The sequence below is a fragment of the Coregonus clupeaformis genome, unplaced genomic scaffold, assembly GCF_020615455.1.
Source record: "Coregonus clupeaformis isolate EN_2021a unplaced genomic scaffold, ASM2061545v1 scaf1162, whole genome shotgun sequence".
Classification (NCBI taxonomy): Eukaryota; Metazoa; Chordata; class Actinopteri; order Salmoniformes; family Salmonidae; genus Coregonus; species Coregonus clupeaformis.
In genome coordinates, this window is record NW_025534616.1 from 160131 (window position 1) to 171620 (window position 11490).

The 11490-nt window shown below is 42.3% G+C and overlaps 1 pseudogene; it reads right to left on the reverse strand.

The window, feature by feature from the left end:
* Positions 1-8046: 8046 nt before the first annotated feature.
* Positions 8047-10104, reverse strand: LOC123486347 (annotated as a pseudogene).
* Between the last annotated feature and the right edge of the window lie 1386 nt (positions 10105-11490).

Sequence of the window (11490 nt, forward strand, 5' to 3'; positions counted from 1 at the left end):
CTAAAGATGGTAGTATACACAAAACATGATACAGATATCCCCAGTCTTAACCCATCAATAATTGTTTGTATCAATCTAATTCCTCATAACTAATCCATTAAATCACTCAAAATTCCTAGAGTATACAATGATTATTTAATTGATTACCCTAACTCTGCTACATGTGATCTCATCTCAAATGATCCATTATCAATTATTTGTTCAACCCCCTAGGAAAATCTGTCTCCCCTTCTATTGTTCCTGTCCCCCCTGTTTCACCAATCCAGAACCCACCACAGGCTGGCGATATTTCCCCAGCACAACAGCCAATGCATACTTGCATCCCCGTAACCAAAATAAATTATTGTTCTAGAATGTACCAACAATTTTGTAATTTCCCGCTAACCCATTTCAGTTCGCTATTCAATTTCTTTAACTGTTCTCTCTGATTAGGCCCTAATTAATAAAACAAATACTTGCTATCGTTGATCAGCATACACTTAATGACATTCCTATTATCTGAACTATGTACTGTCTCTTACACCTCCTCCCCCTCTCCTGCTCCTTCCTACATTATGGGGGAGGCGCGGGAAATGTCCCTACAATCTTCCTTCTTAGGAAATAATGTCATTCGTACTTGTAACATACTTTCATAGACCTATCTAGAATACTACTAAAGCTATCTTATGCAACTTTTAATACACGTAAAAACTCTCTCTCTCTCCACCCATTCCCTATTGAATAAGTGAGTTTTTAACCGCCAACCACGCTCCAAATCTTCCATTTAGCATTAACCAACCAAATACTCCATCGTACCCATTCAATCAACACATCAGCAGTGGAATTTACACTCATAAATGCAGATTGTTACTCCATGCCTTGAAATGATAGATAGATTTCCACCAATAGCACCATTAATGATTTCTCATCTTACCCTCTGACACAAAATGAAGTTCCCTCACTGTACTACGTTAGCTCTACCATGATAATTAGTTCAATTGAACCCTCTATTTGCTTTGTACTATATTATACATTACATCTAAAACAACATTAGTTATGGTCAGTTTATTCCACCATCACATGATCCAACAACGCCACAACCTTAAACTCATATGGGCGGCAGGCAGCTTAAGTGACCAATAGCGCCGCTCCAACAACCGAGAGGTCGCCGGTTCCAATCCCCGAGCCGATCAGGTGAAAAATCTGCCGATGTGCCCTAGAGCAAGGCACTCAACCCCAATTGCTCCCATAAATCGCTCTGGACAAGAGCGTCTGCCAAATTACCAAAAATGCAAATGTAAATATTCTCTACTTTCTCACCCATGACGTACGTCTACGTTCGGGTGAGCAAGTTTAGAACATCTCTCGTCAGAAACCCACATGCACCTCTCAAATAATCACCCCGTGTGGTGTTCCCAGCCAACTCCCAGTCTTTCCTGGCTCCAAAGCCACACTTTCGCTCTCTCCAGCCCCTCCCTCGCAACTCTACCTTCACGTGTCCTCTGAGGAGCTGTTAATTGTTTTAGTGTTTTCAATATTCTGCCGTTAATTAAGGTACTTTAGTCTATTTATTTAAATCAAATAATTCCCACCTAATTAGTTAAAGTTGGTGCACGTTTATATTTAAACGATAAACGGAATTATTTCAGTCTAATTGTTTGAAAGCAGTATTCTTACAGTTCCACACATCAAATGGTAAATCAAAACAAATAAACCCAAGTGATTCAATTATTTAACCAATGGTTGTTATATCAAATCAAGCGCCACACCATATCACTTCAATTTACTTATTTAATACCAGTGTTATGCTATATCAAACGTCAAACATTACAATTCAATTATATCAGTTCAAACGTTTCAGTTTAGTCACACTCATTCATCACTTTACATTTTATGTTTTCGATTGTCACTGACGGATTATACGGTTAAGTAACCACAAATCCAACAGATATTCCAAAATTATACAGTTTGGACAGTCACAGACGTCTTTTGATTCCCAATTAGTTTTCTATCAAGGTATACAGGTTTATCATTCACACTCTCATGCATACGACAACACTCTGTCTAACTTTTAAAGTACCTCCTATGGGTGTCTTTTGTTAACGTTTGCACAATTTAAACCTTATTTCCTAATTGTAATTCTCATTATTTACTGTTTTAAAATATTATTTGTATTCACAGCCAAAAATGGTACACAGTTATCGCACTCACTCACAATACACAGTCATAATCCTATCACACAGTCAAATATGTCACACAGTCATAAATGACACACTCCACACACAATCTATTTGGGCACACAGCCGCTTCTATTTTCTTCAAAATACTCTGCTGAACCTAGCCGCAACCCTAAGTTACGGACCTTGCCAGTCACCAGTATTATCTAAAATTTACCGAACCCAGCCATATCCTAAGTCATGGACCTTGCCGGTGTAATTCTTCGAACCTAGCCGTATCCACGTAGTTACGAACCTTGCCGGTAGCAATTACTTAAGTCAATTATTCCCTGTATCTCCGAACCTTAGCCGTATTACTCGCAATTACGGACCTTGCCGGTAGATGTCGTATTGTCTCCTGAACCTAGCCTTATAGGACCTTGCCGGTAGATGTCAGTATTGTCTCCTGAACCTAGCCTTATAGGACCTTGCTGGTAGATGTCAGTATTGTCTCCTGAACCTAGCCTTATAGGACCTTGCCGGTAGATGTCAGTATTGTCTCCTGAACCTAGCCTTATAGGACCTTGCCGTGTAGAACAAATATCTCTCTGGTACAATGGTTTAACATCACATTCACCAAAGGTTTGTTTGTCACAATATTGTGCTTTATCTACTCATAATAGTTTCATAATTTAGTTCACTTACATCAGACAGGTGTTTCACAAAATTAATTTGGATAAAGCCAATGTGCAGATCTTTTGTTATTTAACAATAGGTATCTGCTTACCTTTTTCAGTAGTCCGGACTTTTTGTGAAACATACAGTCCAATGAAAGAGGGTGACCAAATGGGCGGACAGTACCAGCGAAGTCCCTTCTACCAGATCACGTCGGAAGTCACCAATTGTCAAAGTTGCGTCAATTCAAATCTGGCATTAGGAACAAAAGAGGTCAACCACGACTTCTAAGATATACTAGTTATTTTAATTAATGCAAAAACCTTCAATGGTAAATATGATGTTTTGTATATACGGGCTCATGAAATACCTGAGGCACTTCAGAGAACTAAATCCATTGTTACATGTTCTTCCTCAAATACTCTGACAGAGAGAGAGTTCCCACCTCTCTGCTGGCCAATCAGAGTAGCGCTTGAGCGTGGTTTGGACTTACTCAGCCAATCCGTTTGGCGCACAGGCTAGTCCCCCGACTCTTAGCGCATCCCTGTTTCCAGGCATACGTTTATCATAACAACCTGTCATAGTGAGAAGAGCCAGCTCCCCTAAAGACACCATTCCTACGTCCAAGGATGGTTCACAGATCACAAAGAACCAGTATTGTCTAGTATTTGGAGACATAAATTATTATCTTATCTTATCCCCTAAAACAGCTCTTCACATCAATCACAGCTTGCCAGGTGACACAACCTACATTAGCCCAGTCAAGAATGCATTCTTTCTAAGTTAGTCATCCCATCAATTATAAAAATAATAAATCCCCCAGACTATGGAATAGAATTAGGCTCCTCACGACTGCTGTCCTGGAGTTTTACTCAGTGGGATAAATTGTCATGATAACTAAAGATTTCAAGGGGTTGTAGGCCTATTGGTCAGCTGATCTGAGCTGATCATGGCGAAGAAGGAAATACCATCTGCATTTTCCAAAATAACGGGCCTCGACCAAACTTGGGTATAGCTGAAATAGGCGATGCGGCGTGTGGGTTTCATGAAGCTATGGATTATCCCGCCATTTCTACGTAACAGTTATGATTTTCATATTTTACATTTTAGTAATTTAGCAGACGCTTTTATCCAGAGCGACTTACAGTTAGTGAGTGCATTATTATTTTTTCATACTGGCCCCCCGTGGGAATCGAACCCACAACCCTGACGTTGCAAGCGCCATGCTCTACCAACTGAGCTACAGGAGGCCTTTTTTTTATTATATATATTTACATTTTCATTTAAATAATTACGATTTATTTCTCAAAATCATTGTCACGTGGTTAATAATTCAAATCTGATTTTAAAATGATAAAAATCTAAAAGTTAAAATTCAACTAATGTGAAAGCACCAGCCTCTGCCGTAATGGACACATTGATTGGCCTACACCTTCAGCCAATAGGGGCTAAAGAAATGAGCTCATGGAACTCAGAGATAGAACATAGGGTGTCATAGGGCTCTGGTCTAAAGTAGTGTACTATAGGGAATAGGGTGTCATAGGGCTCTGGTCTAAAGTAGTGCACTATATGGGAATAGGGTGTCATAGGGCCCTGGTCTAAAGTAGTGCACTATATAGAGAATAGGGTGTCATAGGGCTCTGGTCTAAAGTAGTGCACTATATAGGGAATAGGGTGTCATAGGGCTCTGGTCTAAGTAGTGCACTATATGGAATAGGGTGTCATAGGGCTCTGGTCTAAAGTAGTGCACTATATAGGGAATAGGGTGTCATAGGGCTCTGGTCAAGTAGTGCACTATATAGGGATAGGGTGTCATGGGGCTCTGGTCTCAAGTAGTGCACTATATGGGATAGGGTGTCATAGGGCTCTGGTCTAAAGTAGTGCACTATATAGGGGAATAGGGTGTCTGGGCTCTGGTCTAAAGTAGTGCACTATATAGGGAATAGGGTGTCATGGGGCTCTGGTCTAAAGTAGTGTACTATATAGGAATAGGGTGTCATAGGGCTCTGGTCTAAAGTAGTGTACTATATAGGGAATAGGGTGTCATAGGGCTCTGGTCTAAAGTAGTGCACTATATAGAGAATGGGGTGTCATAGACTCTGGTCTAAAGTAGTGTACTATATAGGGAATAGGGTGGCATGTGAGGGCAACCTGTCTAAAGTAGTGCACTATATATAAGGAATAGGAATGCCATGGGGGCTCTGGTCTAAATCGTGTACTATATATAAGGGAATAGAGATTGTGGTTTTTGGCTCTGGTCTAAAAGTAGTGCTATATAGAATAGGGTGTCATAGGGCTCTGGTCCTGGACTATTCTGTGGGGGCCAATCACTGGGGCTCTGGTCCTAAAGTGGTACACTTTATAGGAATGTAAGGGTGTCCATAGGGGCTCTGGTCTAAAGTAGTACACTATATAGGGAATAGGGTGTCATAGGGCTCTGGTCTAAAGTAGTGTCACTTTGCTGGGGAATAGGGTGTCATAGGGCTCTGGTCCAAAGTAGTGTACTATATAGGAATAGGGTGTCATGGGGCTCTGGTCTAAAGTAGTACTATATAGGGAATAGGGTGTCATAGGGGCTCTGGTCTAAAGTAGATTGCACTATATGGGAATAGGGTGTCATAGGGCTCTGGTCTAAAGTAGTGCACTATATAGGGAATAGGTGTCATAGGGCTCTGGTCTAAAGTAGAATACTTAGGAGCAGGGAATAGGGTGTCATATGGCTCTGGTCTGTGAAGTAGTGCAACTATATAGGGAAAAGTGTCCTCGCTAGGGCTCTGGTCCTAAGTAGTGTACTATATAGGGAATAGGGGTGTCATAGGAGCTCTGGTCTAAAGTGGTGCACTATATAGGGAATAGGTGTATAGGGCTCTGGTCTGAAAGTAATTGTGCCTATGCTATAGAGAATAAGGGTGTCATGGGGCTCCTGGTCTAAAGTGGGTGCACTATAAGAATGGGGTGTCATAGGGCTCTGGTCTAAAGTAGTGTTATGGAATAGGGTGTCATAGTGCTAAAGTAGGTGCAATTTCTATATAGAATGAGAGTGAGGGCTCTGGTCTAAAGTGAAGTGTACTATACAAGGCGTCATGGGGCTCGTGGCCAAGTGGTGCACTATATAGAATAGGGTGTCATGTGGGGTTCTGGTCCTGAAGTGAGTGACTATACAGGGGAATAGGGTGTCCATGGGGCTCTGGTCTTAGTAGTGCACTTTTCTCTCAGGAATAGTGTGTCCTTAGGACTCTGGTCTAAAAGTAGTTTATACAGAGCCTAGAGTCATAGTTTTCTGGTCTAAAAGTAATTGCACACTTTCATATAGGGAACTCAAGGTCATAGTCTGGTCTAGTAGTGCACTATATAGGGAATAGGGTGTCATAGGGCTCTGGTCTAAATAGTGAACAATGAGAGATGGAATAGGGTGTCATAGGGCTCTGGTCCAAAGTGAGTGTACTTATAGGGAATAGGGTGTCATAGGGCTCTGGTCTAAAGTAGTGTACTTATAGGGAATAGGGTGTCTTAGGTCTGGTCTAAGTAGTGACTTATAGAGAATAGGGTGTCATAGGACTCTGGTCTAAAGTAGTGTACTATATGGAATAGGGTGGCATTTGGAAGGCAACCTATCTGTTCTCTCTGCTGGTGTCAAAAGACCTTTCAGATAATAGTGAATGGATGTCTTGTATTTATATTACAACTAAAACCTTTAGTCAATAATAAGCGACCCACGTCTATTGAGCTGAGCCCTATTGCCGATCTGGGTCACGGCACCAGTGAGATGGTAACAGTATATCTTCCTCCTCTGTCCCCATACCGGGCTGAAACCAGTGATCCTATGCTCACAAACACAAGTGACCTCCTTGACAACGTACCAAACCGTTTGAGCCATCTAAAAGGGGGTCTGATTGGATAGCTCCCATCGGCGACCTTTTTCAAGCCAGCTGTGAGAGTGAGCTTAAGGTACGCTTTTAACTCAGTTACACTTAGTGTTTAACGCCCACGTATGGAAAAATACCAACACGCTATTTTGGTGTCATTGTAACTGTTATGGATTATGTCACAAATGGGGAAATAATTCTGAATAAAAGATTTGGTAGAATAATTTTATACCACTGTGAGTTACTGTTATTTATTTTGCTCTTTGGCACCCCAGTATCTCTATTTGCACATAATCTCTTGCACATCTATCATTCCAGTGTTAATACTATTGTAATTATTCTGCACTATAGCCTATTTATTGCCTTACCTCCATAACTTGCCTACATTTGCACACACTGTATATATATTTTCTGTTGTATTTTTGACTTTATGTTTTTTACCCCATATGTAACTCTGTGTTGTTTTTATTGCACTACTTTGTTTATCTTGGCCAGGTCGCAGTTGTAAATGAGAACCTGTTCTCAACTGGCTTACCTGGTTAAATAAAGGGTGAAATAGAAAAAAACAAAAAAATAAAATAAAAAAAACTGTAGTTATCAGGTTCACCAGTAGACTACTTACTATCATCATTATTACTATCATCATTATTACTATCATTATTACTATCATCATTATTACTATCATCATTATTACTATCATCATTATTACTATCATCATTATTACTATCATCATTATTGCTATCATCATTATTATTATTATTATTATTATTATTATTATCATTATTACTATCATTATTATTACTATCATCATTATTACTATCATCATTATTACTATCATCATTATTACTATCATCATTATTACTATCATCATTATTACTATCATCATTATTACTATCATCATTATTACTATCATTATTATTACTATCATCATTATTACTATCATCATTATTACTATCATCATTATTACTATCATCATTATTATTATTATTATTATTATTATTATTATTATTATTATTATTATTATTATTATTATTATTATTTGACCATACGAACTGAAACAAGACAGCAAAGTGCATACATTTTAATATTAATATCAATACAAACTATCCGGTACATGTGTAAAAACTAAGTAAACAATAAACCACTACATATAGTAGGTCAGTAGTAGTACAAATCAATCATCAACAACTGACAACGTCCGCAGTCCATCAATGTCCAGTATTATTACCCAAAGATGGCGCCTTCTGCCTTCAAGCATTTCTCAGAGGAAGAAGGGACAGGAAGTCTTGGTTGTAGTGGCAGGAATGTCGAAACTAGTTCCTCAGACTTCTTTCCCTAATCCCTACCTTTTACACGTGGCCTTAAAGATCTTAACCTCCTCCCATCTCAGCCAGCAGTGTGGTGTTGAAGGTGTTCTTGAAATCCTCCAGTGAATCCCAGGTTTGTCTGAGGCGGACCTTGTTGGCCCAGATCAGAGTGGTTCCGGACGACAGAAGTATCTCATGGTAAACAACAGCTCCTCTAAGTCTGGTGATACACCACGTCCAGCCGCCAGCACGTAGTCATAGTGATAGATGGATCTGGGGGTGCAAGTGCGTTCACCCCAGGACCCCAGGCCAGAGCTGTCACCTCAGGTGTATATTTAGAGCGCCCTCTGGTGTTTCGGAAGTTGTATCTCAGATTACTAAGGACGTCTGGGAGGTCAGTGGCCGTCACCTGGGCACCTGGGATACACATTACGTTAGGAGCTTTTAAGAACAAGAAGAACAAGAACAAAACTGACTCCAAAAGACATCTATCACTAGATACGAGAAGAAGAAGAAGAGAAGAAGAAGAAGAAGAAGGAGAAGAAGATCCAACCTCTGATCGCCGTTACAGTCTAAAACTCAAAGGTAATCAGTAAGACTTACCCTGTAGACTTGACGCGACACTAATCCTGTCCCTGATCCCAGCTCCAGAACCTGCTTTCCTTTCAGATCTATCACATCAGTATTGGTCTCCAGGTAGTTACATAGAGAAACGCCTGCAGGGGAGCAAATACATTATATTACCACTATTATTACTACTACTACTCCACTGTATTACTGTATTGTCGTCTAGCACCATCTAGTGGTCCACCACTAGGTGGCAGTACTCCATTTGTCTGTTACCCTGTAGAAGAGTAGACTGAACAGGAAGGCGATGGACACCTTACCTGTTTTCCTTTGTTCCATGTGAGTGTTTGGTGCGTTGATTTATCCTGCTGACTACTTCAAATGTGAAGCGATTTATCCTGCGACAACGCCAAATGTAGTTGCGATTTATCCTGCCGACTACTTCAAATGTAGTGATTTATCTACAAGACTACTTCAAATGTAGCGATTTATCCTGCCGACAACGCCAAATGTAGCGATTTATCCTGCCGACTACTTCAAATGTAGTGATGTATCCTGGCACTACTTAAAATGTAGCGATTTATCCTGCCGACAACGCTAAATGTAGCGATTTATCCTGCCGACAACGCCAAATGTAGCGATTTATCCTGCCGACTAACTTCAAATGTAGTGATTTATCCTGCCCGACAACGCCAAATGTGGTGTTAACAGTAGAACTGTACTACTGCTGGCCAGAATCACTCCGCCATAGGAGTCCAATGCCTCAACGACGTTGGTTTTGTGCCCAGCATAGAAGTAGACCTCTCTATCAGTCGAACCAGGGGGATCGTGGTTATTATCCTGCTGACATCTCCTATATCCTTGGTTTCCTTGGTGTCCAACTCCTCTACACAGGAATGGAACAAACCACTCATTCACATTCTAATGGGGATGGGATCATACCATTGCTATTTCCTGGGGGTGTACTGACAATGGTAGACTTGTGTTCTTGAACGATTGAGTTTGAGTTGCTGGCATTAAAATATGTCAACCACTCACCGATAATGTCTTGGTCAGTCACTTCGGTGCTAGCGCGGAGTTAGTGTTTTCGGCTTCATCATCATCCTCATATCCTTCATCACTACGTTCCAACGTCTGTTCTCCATGCTTGGCTCTGATCACCTGCCTCAGCCTCCTCCTCCTCCAAACTGTTGTCTCTGCTTCTCTGACCTTTTCTCTTCCTCCACATCAAACTCCTCGAGCCAGACTGGTCTCTCCTGCTGCTCTGGACATTTTGAGTCCCAAGTGTCTTCCTCCCAACAAACTCCTCAAGCCAGACTTTGGTCTCTCCACTGCTGCTGGTCATTTGGGTCCTGAGTGTCTTCCTCCACAACAACTCCCTACCCAACTGGTCTGCTCCTGCTGCTGGACATTTGAGTCCTGAGTGTCTTCCTCCACAACAAACTCCTGACCCAGACTGGTCTCTGCCTGCTGCTGGACATTTGAGTCCTGGGTGTCTTCCTCCACAACTAAACTCCCTCGACCCAGAGACTGGTCTCTCCTGCTGCTGGACATTTGAGTCCCTGAGTGTCTTCCTCACAACAAACTCCTACGACCCAGACTGGTCTCTCCTGCTGCTGGACATTTGAGGCCTGAGTGTCTTCCTCCTACGACAAGCTCCCTCTGCGGCCAGACTGGTCTCTGCTGCTGCTGGACATTTGAGTCCTGAGGTATGTCTTCCTCACACAAACTCCTCGAGCCAGACTGGTCTCTCCTGCTGGACATTTTGGGTCCTGGGTGTCTTCCTCCACAGCAAACTCCTCTGGCCCAGGCTGGTCTCTCCCTGCTGCTGGACATTTTGAGTCCTGAGTGTCTTCCTCCCTCTGCACAAGAAACAAAGAAGACTCACGAGTCAATCCATGAGAAGTGGCTGCTGCGGTAGCTAGCGGGGATCCCAATAATCTAATCTAATTCAACAACACAATAAATCAATGTCACCTCCTGGCCTTTTAGAACTTATTTTACGATATGCCGGTTGAACGCTCGCCAAGACCCTCGCGCTCCCCTGATTGGGAGGTAGAACGAGTGTCCCAGTAGAAATGTGCTGCTCTTCGGCGTCTCTGTATTCTCAGAGATCTTCCCTGGTTCTCCTCATCCTCTTTGTCAACGTCTCACCTCCTTCTCAGTTGTTTTCAGGCCTCAGCCACTTCCTCCTCTTCCTCTAAACCATTTCCCTCCTCCTTATCCTCCTCTGTGTTGCATTCTTCCTCCACCTCTTCCTCCAACTCCTCCTCTTCCTGTTGTATTCTCGGACCAGCTCTGGTTCCACCTCTGTTTCTCAACCGTGGCCTATGAATATGTTTACTTGTCCTATCCTCAGCCAGCCCAGTGTGGTGGCTTGTGTTGAAAAGGTGTTTCTGGGAGTCCTCAGTGAATCTCAGGTCTGTCTAGAAGGCGGACTTTGTTGAGCCCCGAATCAGAGTGGTTCCTGAGGGCCACATTAGAAATAGCGTTGTTTAATGCTTTCGTCGCATTGCTCTCTGGGATTTGTTTTGCTTTTAAGCTGTTCCAATAAATCAACCCAATCAATCAACCAATCAATCAATCAATCACCTGGACGGCAGAAGTATCTCATGGTGAACGGCAGCTGATCCCGGTAGTCATGTGGTGATACACCACGTCCGGCCGCCCAGCACGTAGTCACCGCGATTCTGGCGGATCTGGGGTAGTCCGTTCCTCGTCAGACCCCAGGACAGAGCTGCACGCTTCGGAGTGTGCCTACAGCGCCCTCTTGTGGTACGGAGCAGGTTGGCTCTCAGGTTACCCAGGATCTCTGGCAGGTCTGTAGCTGTGGCTGCCAGGCACCTGGGGACAGGTAAGCACTGTGTTAGTCAACTTAACAGACACACCAGGTAGCCAGTACCAAATTCAGGCCTCTAGTGCCTAGGACACTTCGTGTGC